The sequence below is a fragment of the Ranitomeya variabilis genome, chromosome 2, assembly GCF_051348905.1.
Source record: "Ranitomeya variabilis isolate aRanVar5 chromosome 2, aRanVar5.hap1, whole genome shotgun sequence".
Classification (NCBI taxonomy): Eukaryota; Metazoa; Chordata; class Amphibia; order Anura; family Dendrobatidae; genus Ranitomeya; species Ranitomeya variabilis.
In genome coordinates, this window is record NC_135233.1 from 1,064,438,606 (window position 1) to 1,064,454,865 (window position 16,260).

The 16,260-nt window shown below is 46.6% G+C and overlaps 1 long non-coding RNA gene across 1 annotated transcript; it reads left to right on the plus strand.

Moving 5' to 3' along the window:
* The first annotated feature begins 4,486 nt into the window (after positions 1–4,486).
* On the plus strand, positions 4,487–6,643 carry LOC143810196 (uncharacterized). The gene is made up of 3 exons (XR_013222699.1): positions 4,487–4,552; positions 5,731–5,793; positions 6,587–6,643. It is a non-coding gene; the product is annotated as an uncharacterized LOC143810196 (long non-coding RNA).
* The last annotated feature ends 9,617 nt before the right edge of the window (positions 6,644–16,260 follow it).

Consider the following 16,260-nt stretch of genomic DNA (forward strand, 5'->3'; position numbering starts at 1 on the left):
CAGTTCTGGGAGGAGGGTGGGTGCAAACTCCTGGGCAAGTGCAATTGAGCTATCCTGCCCAAGACTTATCCCCTCCTCAATACTCATCCACAGATCACTATCCCGGACTGCCAAGAGGGTCCCCTGACAGTTTCTCCACTCCAATAAATAGTCCAAGTCAGCAGGGAGTCTCTCCTGAACAAGGAGACAACCACTTTGGCCTACTAACTACCTCTATGCCCTCTCCAGGAGAGGTTGCATCTCCAGATGAGAATAAGGTCGTAGAAAAGATAGTCTTAACCAAGGGAGATAAAGGATGGATGTGTTTAAAAAAAATGGGCAGTCCTGCAAGGAAGGAGTGGGGCCCAAAGAAATTATACCCTCACACCCAATAAGCAGTCTACAGGGTGGTCTAGAAGAAAGGAGGGCAATGAGGTCCAGTACCTGGATCTGTGATAAGTGCCATAGACAAAATGACAAGGGAAAACCCCAGTGTGACTTCTGTACTAGGACAGAAAAGAACGAAACGGCAATAGCCCTCCCAGTCATTACACAGACAACCAGCAGACCACCAGAGGTGGGGGAAGGGGCAGATGCAAAGGTAGATACCACTACTTGGTATAAGCCATGGAGTAGATCTGAGCAGCTTGTCATGGCAAATAGTTTCCCCGACCCGTATAAAAATCCTCTCGGGTTTTATAAAGCCATGGAGGGTACAGCTGATAATTACGATGCTGCATGGAACGATTTAGAACCATTGTGTCATATTTCTGCCAGAGTGCCACTTGTTGAAAAGGTAAAGGCAGTCCAAATAGATGCTGCAATACAAGCTGTACCGGAGGATAAGAAAACTAGGGATTCAGGATTGCAGTTTCTGGCTAGATTACTAGTAGTCGCAAAAAAACAGGCAGGGGAATTAGCATCAGGATTACCGGAGGTATTCCAGGGTGCAGATGAGCCTATTGACAGATTCTATGCTAGATGTACTGCAGTATTTACAGACCATGATTATGATCTAAAGAATCCAAGAGAGGCTAGATTTCTTAAAAATATGTTTGACAGGACTAAGGGAAGAGATACGGACAGAGGTCATGCGAGTAAGACCAGAATGTATCTATGCCACCCTTGACCAATCCCTTCTTATGCTTAAGGCCCCGTCTCACATAGCGAGATCGCTAGCGAGATCGCTGCTGAGTCACACAAGTTTTGTGACGCAACAGCAATCTCAGTAACGATCTCGCTATGTGTGACACATAGCAGCGATCAGGCCCCTGCTGTGAGATCACCGGTCGTGTCGGAATGGCCTGGGCCATTTTTTGATCGTTGAGGTCCCACTGGGGAACACACCGCTTTGTTTGACACCTTACCAACGACCTCATTGACGACTCAGACACCGACATATAGGCGTGCATTTGCGTTGCCTTTTCCACGCCCATTCTGTTCCGATTGGTGGACGCTACTGCATTCTGATTGGTTTGCGGCCATGCCTATGAGGCGACACATAATAGCCCTTCCGTCCTTTGTTCCTGAGCGCGTGGTGGATTGCAGATCGTTGTAGAGTTCTCCGGCCTGCGACTCCTCTTCCATTTCGATAATCTGTTCTGCAAGGATTCTTCTGACAACTATACATTGTGGACGGTAGGTATTGTTTGGGGTCACAAGTGCGTTTTCATTATCCCCTAACTTTTTTTATAGGGCACCTAAAAATAATTTCTTGCTATCATTGCTGTGGTGGGATGGAGTGAGGGCTTGGCTGCTATCTGTGTCCATATACTTTTACATGGGCTGCTATTTTAGGGGGTCTTGTGCTTGCACACCTATACAGCATGTTTTCTGTCATGCATGGTAACAGAATGGATTTTTATTTTTTTTTGTAATTTTTTTTTTTTTCTTTATTTATTAACTTTCTCATCTTTTTCTTTTGTGTTTCAGTTTGCTGCATCATGAACAATGCGCAGTGTGCTGTTGTGTTTGCTGCATTGCTGGTTGAGGAAGCTCGGCGGCAAGATGAGGCCCGGATGCAAGAGAGGCGTTCCAAACGAAAGCGTCGCATGTGGACCAGAGAATGGCTGCAGAAGAGGTCTGATTTGTCCCACATGCAACTTGTAAGAGAGCTTCAGGATAACAATCCTCATGATTTCCACAACTATCTGCGGATGTCTGAGGAATCCTTCAAACATTTACTGGAAAGAATTACTCCTCTGATTCAACGGAAGGATACAGCGATGCGTGCTGCCATCCCGGCAGATGAAAGATTGGCAGTCACGCTGCGATTCCTGGCCACCGGGCGCTCGCTACAAGACTTGCATTTTTCTTCAGCCATTTCAAGGACCCTGCTCAGTGTTCTAATTCCAGAGACATGTGATGCGATTTTCCACAGTCTACGTAGCTACATGCAGTTTCCCAACACGGAGGAGGAATGGAAAAAGATTGCCTCCGATTTTGAGCAGCTTTGGCAGTTCCCAAACTGTGGTGGGGCTTTGGACGGGAAACATGTCCGGATCACTCAACCACCGAACAGCGGATCCTACTTCTTTAATTATAAGGGCTATTTCAGCATCATCCTGATGGCAGTTGTTAACGCGAATTACGAATTTATAAATGTAGATGTTGGCATGAACGGAAGGGTTTCCGATGGTGGCGTTTTAGAGCACACACTCTTTGGAGAGCGTTTGAACAACTGTGACCTTCACTTGCCTCCCAACTCTGAGACTAGAGGCAACCTTAATTTTGTTTTTGTCGGTGATGAGGCCTTCCCGCTTCATCCCAATCTTATCAAATCGTTCACCCAAAAAAGTCTAACAGAGGAAAGAAGAATTTTCAATTACCGCTTGTCAAGGGCACGTCGGGTTGTAGAAAATGCATTCGGTATCATGGCTAATCGCTTCAGAGTTTTCCACACGCCTATTAACATGAAGCTTGAATCGATAGACTCCGTTGTTTTGGCTTGTTGTGTGCTTCACAACTTCCTTCGCCGTCGAGATGCTTTGGCGTACAGTCCACCTGGCTTCATGGACTCTGTGGGCCTAGTAAATGGGGAAGTGCAGCTCGGTGAATGGCGCGCAAATGATCCCGCAATTGCAGGCCTTCAACCATTGTTACCTTGCAGAAACACCCACGATGCGAAGACCTGCCGAGACAACTACTGCCAATATTTTAACGGTCCTGGTGCTGTTACTTGGCAGCATCAGAACTTATAGTGGGCTACTACTGACATTTATACACTGTTTTACTTATTGTACTGATTTGTCTAATAAACTGTGTGTTTTACTTTGCAAAAGCTTTGTTTCTCATTCTTTCTGCAGTAAGGGCCCATATATACATACGTGTATTCCTATGTATACAGATACATCCATATACATCAACATTGAAATCTACACAGATACCTACATATACACATACATACTTACAGACATAAAAATAAAAATACCTTTCTAAACATTAATACATATCCATACATGAAACCACCAACACTCCAGTCTTCCAATGCAACCGGAGACGCTATATTGATTATGCGTAACATTTAGAACGCATTAGCGTCTTTGGTATGACCTAGAGATTACAATACTGGCCGCTTCCTTCGCGAACGCAGTAGCGTCCTCTAATAACCGCGGTGACGTTGATGCGTCGTGGGTGGGGTTTACGGCGCTGATGCGTTGTGGGCGTGTTAAAGGACAGTGCTGCGGCCTTGCTTTTAACTAGTGGCGGCAAAATGGCGGCCAGGCGACGTGCAACACCTTGGGGTGATGCAGAAGTGCGTTATCTAGTAGCTGAGGTAGATGCCCGTGATTATGGGTGTCATAATCACCAAGAACATCCCGTCCTCCATAAGCAGGCTGTGCTGCGGAGGATCAGTCGGGGCCTAGCCCAGAGATTTGGAGTGCAGCGCTCCAGTACCCAGATCCGGAAGAAGCTGGCGGATCTGCAGTACAGGTCCAGTGAGCGCCTAGCCAGCATCCGGTCACAGAGCCTTCCACATCGTGGTGATTGTGGTTAAGATAGGTTAGCATAGTATATGGCCACGACCGTTTTTTGTGTTTCTGCTGCCCTCGGCAATTTTCGTGCTGCCTCCCCAGGTGATGAGTATGCACAGACTGTCAGGACATTCATAGCAGATCCAACAGTTTTTGGGTCGCGTGCACCCAACGTCAGACACACCGTTGTAAAATGAGGGGCATGTATACACCCATATACATATAAACATCACAGTGCTCCATCTTGAATATTGGCAGCACATAATGCTCGGCTCCGCACGCCTCGTACACACCCGGCTCGGCTCCGCACGCCTCGGACACACCCGGCTACGCTCTGTGCTCCTCGTGCACACCCGGCACTGCACAGTCCTGCATACAATGAGGCCCCTGATCATATGACCCAAAATACGGCCCAGCATATGGCGGCACATTTGTTACAACAGTAATTACAGTGCAGCTCCTCAGGTATGTAATAATGTAGTAATTTATTTTTTCTCCAGCCCCAGCTGACCCGGAGCCCCAGCAGGAGTCAACGACAGGCTCGTCACCAACAGGGTCGCCAGCATCACTCCGTGACATGGGTGAAGCCTTGTCCCCCGGTAATTCTTGCACTTAAAAAAAAAGGTCCATACTAGGGTTGAGCGACTTTCATTTTTTTAAGATCCAGTCGGGTTTTGTGAAACCCAACTTTGCCCAGAGTCGAGTCGAGTGCAGTCGGCCGATTATCGCTAAAAGTCGGGGATCAACCTAAACACGAAACCCAATGCAAGTCAATGGGGAAGCATAGTCGGCAGTGAGTGGAGGCCAGGAAAACACCTACAGTGCCCATTTTAATGCCAAAAACATCCATTCTTGTTTATGAAGCTTGTCAATCTTAATTAACTTTATAATAATAGTTGGGCATTGGAACTTGGGGGTCATTTGGCAAAAGTTGTGGGGGGTAGGGCTGGTTCAAGGTTTTAGTGGGCCCAGGAAACGTGGACTACGTCACGGCGGTGGAGCAGGGAGAGGTAAGTATTTCAACGTTGCAAGTGCTGTGATCCTGAGCAAGCAGGGGGGGGCCACTCTTTCGCATTGGCACTGGCACAGAGCCCCTCAAAGTACAGCGGTGTGTTTGCATAGCGGGGGCGCCTCCCACCAGCAGCGACACTTTTGCGTACTCTGAGGGGCCCTGTGCCAGTGACGTCGCCAACGAGTATGCCCCCCCACCTGATGAAGGAACCTGCACTTTCATCTGCGCCTTCCTCTTTGTCCCTGTGTAAGGTGGTATAACATGCGGGAAGGGGAACCTTACTTTCAGCAGGGTCAGATTCTGGCTGTGTAGAGTGCAAGGGGAATGTAGTGGTCTAGGTCAATGTACCAGCAGACTCATCTTGCAGTGGCTGGGCAATGGGCAGGATGAGGAGGAAACAGATATAGGGCCAAAGAATAAAGTAGGCTAAATGCAGTTCAAAATTAATAACAGGACTAAACAGGCGGCATTGCTTTGTTGAGTGGAGTAGCAAACCCAGGAGCAGCAGACACTGTTTTAAGGGCCCAAACACCCTAATAGGCCAAATGCAGTTTAATATCTGCTACTGTAGGCCAAAAGCCAGAAGGTTGAAGCTCAGCTTTATTCAGTTGAGGACAAACACCATAGAGGGGCAGACACCGTTAGTAGGCCCTAAACACCTATTTTTTTTTTTTAAAAAAGCTTAATAAGAGCCAGAAGGTAGAAGCTCAGCTTTATTAAAGGATAGGACTGTCGTCTACTATGAAGTGTTGTATCTTTCCCTAGGCGGTGATGCCAGAGGATCCGGGTGGTCCCTTAGTTCTTCATCACCCGATTTACCCGGAAACCGTAAGTGTTAAATAACAAACACGTACATGATAGTTAGATGCATGTACAAACTAAAGGTACCTTCACACGAAACGACATTATAACGATATCGCTAGCAATCCGTGACGTTGCAGCGTCCTCGCTAGCGATATCGTTTCGTTTGACACGCAGCAGCGATCAGGATCCTGCTGTGATGTCGCTGGTCGCTGAATAAAGTCCAGAACTTTATTTGGTCGTCCGATCGCTGTGTATCGTTGTGTTTGAAAGCAAAAGCAACGATACCAGCGATATTTTACACTGGTAACCAGGGTAAACATCGGGTTACTAAGCGCAGGGCCGCGCTTAGTTACCCGATGTTTACCCTGGTTACTAGCGTAAAATGTAAAAAAAACAAACAGCACATACTCACATTGCGTCCCCTGCAGTCTGCTTCCTCCTCTGACTCAGCGCCGCAAAGTGAAAGTGAAAGCAGCACAGCGGTGACGTCACCGCTCTGCTCTCACTGTACGGCGCTCAGTCAGTCAGGAAGTGGACGCAGGGGGACGTGAATGTAAGTATGTGCTGTTTGTTTTTTTTAGATTTTACGCTGGTAACCAGGGTAAACATCGGGTTACTAAGCGCGGCCCTGCGCTTAGTTACCCGATGTTTACCCTGGTTACCAGGGGACCTCGGCATAGTTGATCGCTGGAGAGCGGTCTGTGTGACAGCTCTCCAGCGACCAAACAGCGACGCTGCAGCGATCGACATCGTTGTCGCTATCGCTGCAGCGTCGCTTCGTGTGAAGGTACCTTAAGTTTTACCATTCCCTCCATAGAAATCCCAACATTAGAGGACCTCCAGGCATCACACAGGAGGATGATGGCGACACAGGCTGAGCAAGTCAAACAGCACGGAGCTGGCTTGTTTTGTGGCTGCACAACAGCAGAGCGGCAGCCATTAAACTTACATAGTACAAAACCATCAACAAAAAAAAAAATTATTAGGTTATCTTTATATTGTTTATAAAACAAAATAACAGTTTATATCCCCTGATGTGTACGCTTTGTTAAAAACAACTAACATGTTTCATCACTCACACTCATAATATATATACATCTGTATACATGCACCCAGCCCATTACCCCGCCTACTATACCTGCAAATAACTATATGCTGAATTCAGTAAAGCAGGCTGCAAGTTTGAATAATCAAAACAATTTTATTTATAACAATTATTAACATAAATTAACATTTTAATTTAACTCTTTAATATAAAAAAACTTAACTATACAACAATTATACTTATAACCCGAAATATTAAATGGAACTAAAGTTCTTCATAATGGTTTTCACTATTCAAAAATCCTTGGCTGGGCGGAGATAATTGTCCAAGGAAAGAATGGGAAAACCTGGGATATTGTGGTGGATATTGTGGTGGAGGGGCAAGCGGCATGTTTGGATGACATCTAAATTGACGGTGTGCTGGTGTGCCATGCATTGCCTCAGGCGTTTCATTAATTGGCTGCCATGAACCAGGATCACGGTCCATCAAACTGTGCACACTTGACCTTTCATCCAGCTGATCCGCTGCAGCTTTGCTTAAAGTTTCAAAGATCACCCTCTCGGCGTGGATCCTTTGTGTGGCTTGCAGCTTCCCTAGCCGATCAGCGGCAAAGATGGCAAAGGTGTCCACGGTACTGTTGCTCTGCTGGCTTAACATTTGCTTTTCCAAAGTGACCAACTCTGTTGATGGCGACACGGTGTCCTTTCTTCTACGACCATTGTAAATCCGCCGTGGTACATAAGCTGAGTTGGGGGTTGAGGGTGCAGGGTCTTCACTAGACCCCTCAGTAGCCTCCGCCCGGCTCGGTTCATCTCCCAGCAGGTCGTCGGTGGTCGGGGTGGACAGATCATCATGCCGATCTTGCTGCAGGAACAGAAAATTAAGAATTAAGGGGAGGGAACTAGTAGTACAGGATAGGATTTTTCATTCAACGGTATGAGCACTGAGTGGGCAAAAAAGTAAAGGATTGTACTTATCTGAAGTGGAAGGGTTAACTTTGAGAAAATGCAGCATAATAAAAGAGGGAAAAACTTAGTTACTATTTTCTACTCTACTATGGCATGAGAGACCAAGTTTTAAAGCTTTTTACAGGGAAGCAAGCAAAGAAGGTACTTGCATCTCCAACAGGGGTGTCAGTCGGGATCACAGGGTCTTCATCCAGGGTCTGCCGCATTGAAGATGCCATTGTGCGCGGGAGCTCCTGGTCACAGGTGAAGCCAAGCAAGTCAAAGTACCATAATTATGGCACATAAACCTCGTCTGTGGCGGCACCAGACTTCTTTGACCTCACCACCTTGTTGAGCTCCTTTTTATAAACTGTGCGTAGACCCTGGATCTTTTTCCGGACAACACTCTCATCAACCTTCTCGCTGGGGTTATGCTGCTTAAATAGAGCAACTAGTTTGGCAAATGCCTCCCTCTTCTTATTTCTGTTGCTGTAGTCAGCGGATTTAATCTGCCAAAGGCAGGGCAGGGATCGATACATCTCAATTAATTCCCGTACAAATTCCTCGGTATTGAAAGACATCTGAAAGAAAGAATAGCATACAGTGAGCATATATGGAAAATTTTAAACAACATTTTGAAAAGATTAATGTATGAGCCACACTAATGTGAATGTAAAATAGAGAACAATGTACCTGGACTGCTAAGAATCTCTGCCAGTCTGCAGTCCCTCCTTCCAATAGTCCTCCACTGACCACACCAATGCTGCCTGTGTACCCCTGCCATGCAAATGGAACCGACATAGAGCCAAATTTATTATTTAAAAAATAAGGCCTTGTAACCCTGTCTGCGGTCACTCTGTGCCCACGAGACTACCTAAAATGGCTCCATGTGCAAAAGTATATGTACACAAATACCAACAAAGCACTCCCTCCCTCCTTCCAGAGCAAAGATAGCAGATTAATTGGTACCCAGTGTTCCATAGGGAATGGAAAGGGAATGGAAACACATTTGAGACCCCAAACGATACCTACCGTGCTCAAAGTATAGATATCCGAAGAACCGTTGAAGAATACAAACGAATAGAAGTCGCAGGCCAGAGAACTCTACAACGATCTGCAATCCACCACGCGCTCAGGAACAAAGGACGGAAGAGCTATTATGTGTCGCCTCATATGGCAAGGCCGCCGACCAATCAGAACGCAGTAGCGACCACCAATCGTAACTGGATGGGGGCGGAAAAGGCAACGCAAAGGCACGCCTGTGTGACTACAACGTCACACAAGACATCCCTCATCGAGGTCTGTATCGTTATAATAGCAGCCATGTGACAGGGTCACAGCGACCAACGACATCGTTGTACAGGTCGCTACAGGACGCCGCATCGCTGCTGCGTCGTTCGGAAGATCGCACTGTTTGCCATCTCCACCAGCGACCTCACAGCGACGCAGCAACGATCCCGGACAGGTCGTATCGTTGTCGGGATCGTTTAAGCGTCGCTATGTGTGACGGGGCCTTTAAGAGGGGTGGAAGATCAGATTAACAGTAAAAAGGCAAAGAAACAGAAACCAACTCCAGTCATGGTCAATATACCCCCTGATGCTTTTAACAATGCTGTCAAAACAGCAGTGCAGGCAGCAGGGTTACAAAACAGAGGAGCATGGCAGGGAAAAAGAAATGGGGTGCCTGACTCAGAGGAATGCAAAAAGAAAGGACTCTGTTTTGGTTGTGGCCAAAGGGGGCATATTAAGAGAAATTGTCCCAAACGCAAAACAACCAAACCAGACCCAACCCAGGTTTCAATGGTCATGACAGAGGAGGACGGAAATACTTCAGATTAGGAATTCGGCAGCCCCCGGCATAGTTCTGTAATAGTGGTTTCCCCATGGGATGGTCTAATGGCCATCACACAATTACAACTTCCTAATGGGAAACAATTAGACTGCCTGATAGTACGGCTCGCCCCCGTGTCTATTATACGAAAAAAGGATATGCCACGGCAATTCATGACAGGAAAAACGATTCCAGGGTTGGGAGCAGGGGGAACGACTCATCCTTTGTATGAAACTGAGCCTATGAAGGTGCGAATAGCACATACTACAGACTTGTGCGCCCAATTGCTCGTTTCAGACAAATGCCCACTAAATTTAATAGGTGCAGACATTCTAAATGCAGTACATGCAATTATTACATTTGGAAAGAAAGGTATTACTGTTGCAGGCCCATTGTCAGAAGAAGCACTCTCCACCATGATGTCAATGACTGTGCTAGATGCTGAGAGCCTACCAATTGAGCAAGACATGGAGATCCAACAGATGCTTGAACAAGTACCGCCAGCACTATGGGAAAAAGACAAAACTGATGTGGGATTGTTAAGAATATCACCAGTGTCAATAAAATTAAAGCCAGGAACAGTACCAGTACGTATTCGGCAGTATCCTCTAAGTAGAGAACAGACAGAGGCTATCTCAACTCAGGTATCTACTTATCTGAAAGCAGGTATATTGACAGAGAGAAAATCCGTATATAATACACCTCTTTTTCCGGTAAAAAAGAAGCAGATTGAGGGACAGCCAGTGGTTTACCGCATGGTACATGATCTAAGAGAAACTAACAAACTAATGATTGTTGACATACCCATAGTGCCAAACCCACACACTCTGTTAAATCAAATCCCAAGCAGTGCAAAGTGTTTTACTGTAATAGATCTAAGCAATGCTTTTTTCTCGGTGCCTATTGATGAGGAAAGCCAACTGCTGTTTGCATTCACTCATGCAGGTAAACAGTATTGTTGGACACACCTGCCTCAAGGGGGAGCGACATCTCCCTCCTTGTTCTCTGAGGCAATGGCCGGGATTCTGCTCTCTTGGCACTCTGAAAATGGTGAGGTACAGCAGCTTCAATATGTTGATGACCTGCTACTGTGCACCCCAAACAGAAAAGTCTGCCTAAACGAAACTGCATCCCTCATGATACAAAAAGATCAGTAGGGAAACTAAGTGTCCAAAGATAAATTGCAAATAGCAAAGGAAAAAGTCACGTTCTTGGGACACTGCATCTCATCTCAGCTGAAACACAACACCTGAAAGGAAACAGGCTATCAGCCAAGCAGTGGAGCCCGCATCAATCCCTGCACTAAGAACATTCTTGAGGCTGATAGGCTATTGCAGAGAATGGATTCCCGCTGCATCTCAATTGATGAAGCCCCTCTTTGATGTTCTGTCCGCATGCAACAAGGGGCAGTCATATCAACTGACCCCAGAAGCCAAAGAGGGGTTCAGGGACCTGAAGGGAGCCATTCTCTCAGCCCCAGCACTAGGAATTCCAAATTATGACCTCCCTTTTCGTTTGTACTGTCATGAATCGGGGGGACATGATAAAGGAGTTTTAACACAGGTACATGGGGGAAAACATCGCCCTTTGGGATACTATTCCACCCAGCTGGATATACTGGCCAAGGGAGCACCCACATGTATCAGAGCAGTTGCCGCATGCATGGTACTAAAAAAAGGTTGCAGATTTGGTGCTGGATAATCCTTTGGAGATTTTAGTACCACACACTGTACAGGAGCTATTGCTCCAAGCCAGAACAAAACATTTGTCAATGAACAGATTGACAAAGTATGAAGTGGCTTTGCTGACACCTCCAAATGTAACAATAAAAAGGTGTACTGTTCTAAACCCAGCCACTTTGTTACCTGACACAGATGATGACCAAGAAACTGAAGCTCAGCATGATTGCTTTGAGCTTATGGATGAAGAAACACAACCGCTCGCCAATGTGCAAGAGACACCAATTCCCAATGCAGATCTAGAGCTTTATGTAGATGGGTCACGATTTTATCAGGATGGAATACCCCACACGGGGTATGCTGTGGTTGACCAACATGGTGTAGTCAAAAGTGAAGCACTGCCACCTGGGATGTCTGCTCAGGAAGCTGAGTTGAAGGCACTCGCTGAGGCGTGTATAATGGCTGAGCATTTAATAGCAAATATTTTTACAGACAGTCGCTATGCTTTTGGCATCTGCCATGATTATGGTCCCATATGGAAAAGCAGGCAGTTTGTTGGTTCCTCTGGTAGACCCATTAAAATGCAGAGTTAGTAGCTCAACTCCTGAGCACTGGAGCTGCCAAAGAGTTGCAATAATCAAGGTGCAGGCTCATACTAAAGAGTGCACCAGAGAAGCTGAAGGCAATAATAGAGCTGACATTGCAGCAAAAGCTGCTGCACTTTTTCCTCTCCCCGCAGAGATATACACTGTACAAGTGTCCGGGGGGATGGACCTACAACTACTTCAGAGCCTGCAAGAGCAGGCCTCTACACCAGAAAAAGAAGACTGGCAAAGACACTTATGTGTGAAGGAAGAAGATGGTCTGTGGAGAGCTGACAGTAAGCACTGCCTTCCAAGGGCACTGTTCCCCATGATGTGCTCTCTCTCTCATGGCAAAACGCATCAGTCCAAAGATGCAATGGTAAGTCAGGTAAAAGCAAGTTGGGGCGCTCCAGGTTTCCACTATGCTGCTGCCAAATTCATACAGGGATGCGTTATCTGTGCCTGCCATAACATAGGGAAAACGGTGAAGGTGCCACCAAAGTGCACCACCAGACCACTGTAACCTTTTCAGCGAATACAAATTGATTTCATACAGCTTCCAAGGGTAGGCACCTATGAATATGTGCTAGTGTGCATAGATTTGTTTTCCAACTGGCCAGAAGCTTGGCCCTGTTCTTGTGCTAATGCACGCACTGTTGCAAAGAAATTGTTATCAGAGGTAGTTTGCAGATTTGGAGTACCCGAGATCATTGAAAGCGATGGAGGTAGTCACTTCACGTCACAGGTGTGTCAAGAAATCACCCGAGCTCTAGGAATTGAACAATAATTCCACACTCTGTACCATCTGCAAAGTAGCGGTAAGGTTGAATGGTACCCTAAAAATGAAAATCCAGAAAGCAATGGCAGAAACAGGTAAACCATGGACTGAGTGTCTTCCCATTGCATTATATACAGTAAGGGTTACGCCAAACAAAAGGACTAGTCTAAGTCCATATGAGATTCTTTTTGGAGGACCTCCAAAAACGGGGTTGTACTTCCCTCAGCAGATGCAAGTCTCTCACTCAAATATGACAGCTTATGTTGGGGCTAGTGTTGAGCATTCCGATACCGCAAGTATCGGGTATCGGCCGATACTTGCGGGTATCGGAATTCCGATACAGAGATCCGATACTTTTGTGGTATCGGTATCGAAACAACATTAATGTAATATAATGTGTAAAATTAAGAATTAAAATAAAAAATATTGCTATACTCACCTCTCCGACGCAGCCTGGACCTCACCGAGGGAAACGGGAGCGTTCTTTGCTTAAAATGCGCGCTTTTTACTTCCTTCCGTGATGTCACGGCTTGTGATTGGTCGCGTGCCGCCCATGTGGCCGCGACGCGACCAATCACAGCAAGCCGTGACGTAATTTTCAGGTCCTCAATGCCTAATTCTAGGCATTCAGGAATTTAAAATTACGTTCCGGCTTGTGATTGGTCGCGTCGCGGTCACATGGGCGTCGCGACCAATCACAAGCCGTGACGTCACGGGAGGCAGGAGATGCGCGCATTTTTAAAATTACGTCACGGCTTGTGATTGGTTGCGTGCCGCCCATGTGACCGCGACGCGACCAATCACAGCAAGTCCAGTATCATAACTATATTGCTCAGGCCCGAAACTTGTCAAATTGTTGGATCTGTTCCCATGCCCCCATAGCTGCTAAAACTATGCCTTATTTTGTAACTCCATTATCTGAACAGGACCTGTTCATAAGGGGGTGTTGGGACATGTGGCCTTTGGATCTCTCTGAGCAGCAGAGTAAAACTGCCGCTGCTCTACCCATCACAGGATGGACTAGGCAGCCATGGTTCCAATTTAATCTTACTGGAAACCAAGATCCTTCAAGTAAGTGTCCAAATAATTTATTTGAATTCAAGGATAATGATGGCACTTGGGGAAATAGAGAAGTAGACAGGAATTATATAGGAAAAGTTCCAGATCAGGAGTTAAGTTAGTTTTGCTGCCAAGGTCCCTTTCCCCAAGGAAGGTAAACTCCAATGTTACAGGCACGTCTATCTAGAACGGACGCTGCATAACTCCAACTGGTCCAGAGATTTTTTCTTCATGGGAGGAGACACTATCTTATGCAAGGAGAGAGATGCTGTCCATATAGATGAAGAAACTAGGGAGGGCCAGTATGGGGCAGCTGAAATGTCTATCAGTATTAATACTACTCCCCAATGCCAACCACTACAATATTATAGGTCAGTCACCACTGATTTAGAGGATTCCTGGTGTCTCTATTCTGATACCACTCTCATGATCTCAATAGCAGTGGCCCTCATAAGTGAATATCAGTTTGAGTTGCCCAAGGGAATATACATAGTATGCGGAAGTAATGCATATAGGTGGATTCCCCGAGGGGCAGAGGGTACCTGTACGTTGGCTAGACTAGAGCCAGCCACGTGGGTGTGGGAAGAAAGATTTCCCATATAGTAACATCCCAAACCACATGATAGTAAAACGGAGAGTGCCATCTGCCCAAAAGTGCCATCTAATGCAAACCCCATGGTATCTTAAGACAGGAATGATAATGACCGGTCCCCTTGGACTTATGTTTGGTACTGTAAGAAATGCTCAGATGATAGAAGAATTGGGGGATATCTTTGACAATGTGACTGAATATTTGTTTGACGCTCTTAATGTTGAATCTGCATATACTAAACAGCTTATAGTTATCACCAACCAGCATTCCATGGTCCTTGATTCTCACCGCCTCACATGGAGGATTCTGTCATGTGGTAGGACCTGCATGCTGCCACTATATAGATCCTTCCGGACTTATGAGAGTCAGCCATGACATAGAGCAAGCAAGGCTAATTAAGGAAGGAGTGCAAAAAGCTAATTCACTCGAAGATTTGCCCTTCCCTGAGTGGCTCTCATGGTTGAATCCTTTAAATTGGTTCAAGGGAATAGGCGGTTGGTTGCCTGGGGTGATGCACTTCCTTATTCAAATTGTGTTTGTGCAGCGCCCCCACCGTCGCAGGGCCGAGGGGTACCCGGTACCGGGCCTCTGAGTCTCTGCTCTGGGGTTGTCACGGTGGCTAGGCCCCGGTCCGTGACCCTGCCGAGGGACGCGCAGTATCAGATAATGATGATAGGTGGATGTGGTGGTGCGGTGCAGTAAATAATGAGGACACCAGGTTGCAGTCTCTTTACCTCTTTACTGAAGATCTCTGGGTCCTCAGTCCGGAGTCCGGATAACCAGGCTTCGCAAGTCCGGCCGGTCCAATGGCACCTCCAGAGTTCTCTTAACAGGTGGAAATCTGTGCCTTCCTTCTTGCGCTATGTGTTGCGGTCCTTCCCTGCTGTGCTTACGGAAAGTCCTCACAACTGTTGTCTGTTTCTTAAGTTCCCTCACAACTCGATTAGATGTTCTGCTAATCCTCCGTCCCTCCCTGATGTTACGGTTAGGACGGCACCCGTATGATGGGTAGGCTCGGAGCTCTTCCGGGACCCTAGAGTCGCCCCTCTCCACAAGTTGCCCCCCAAGACTGCGTAGGTGATTTAGATGAGACAGTCCGCCTTTGACTGACTGTCCTGCCGTTGGTTTAGAGTATTGCTTGAAGCTGAATATTGTAATACTCCCTTGGCGTTCCGGCCGCCGGTTATGCGCCTCAGTAGGATGTTGCCTCGGTCTTACAGCACGAGTCCTACTGGTATTCTCCTTCTTGCTTTGATCTCGTTTCTCACTCAGCACAATCTATCTCGCTTCCAATCCCTCCTTGGGCACCGCCGCTATGCTGAGCAGGCACGGGCCCGTTACGTTCGCTCAAGTTGCCAAGTCTCTGTCAGGATCCCACCCCTGACAGGGACCCTACTGAATCTTCCCCTGCAACACCCTCTGCCACAAGGTGTTGCCTGGTTCCCATCCAGTCGGCTTTCTCCCTAACTTCCTGCCTGACCCCCAGTTTTACCAGTATGTGAGGAGTGGCCTAGTGAATAGAACCCTTAGCTCCCCCTGGTGGCCCGACTGTGAAATGTATTGGTGTCTGTGATACCCGGTCAGATGAACTCCTTCAGTGCCATCAGACGTACCATAGCTCTCCTTAGCGGCGGAGCCACAGTACTGCAACGACCAGGACTCTGGGGTGCTGCATTTGTAATTTTGATTCTTGCAGTGGTTGTAAAGTTGTTCGTACTGTTGATCAAGAAAATTCTTAGTTCTAAATGCAAATGTTTTCCAGGTAAACGTGAATTAAAGATTGATACTGATTCAGAGATAAAGTCTACTCAAGTAATGATGACTACTTTCATAACTTCACTCCAACGTGAATGCATCTTCTGCAACAAACAAACTTCTGTGGACCTGTCGGACTGTATGCAATGTGGAAAACCATTGGTCTAAACGGAAGATGGATGCTTACGAGATTTCAACAAGATTTCTTATCAAATGAACTT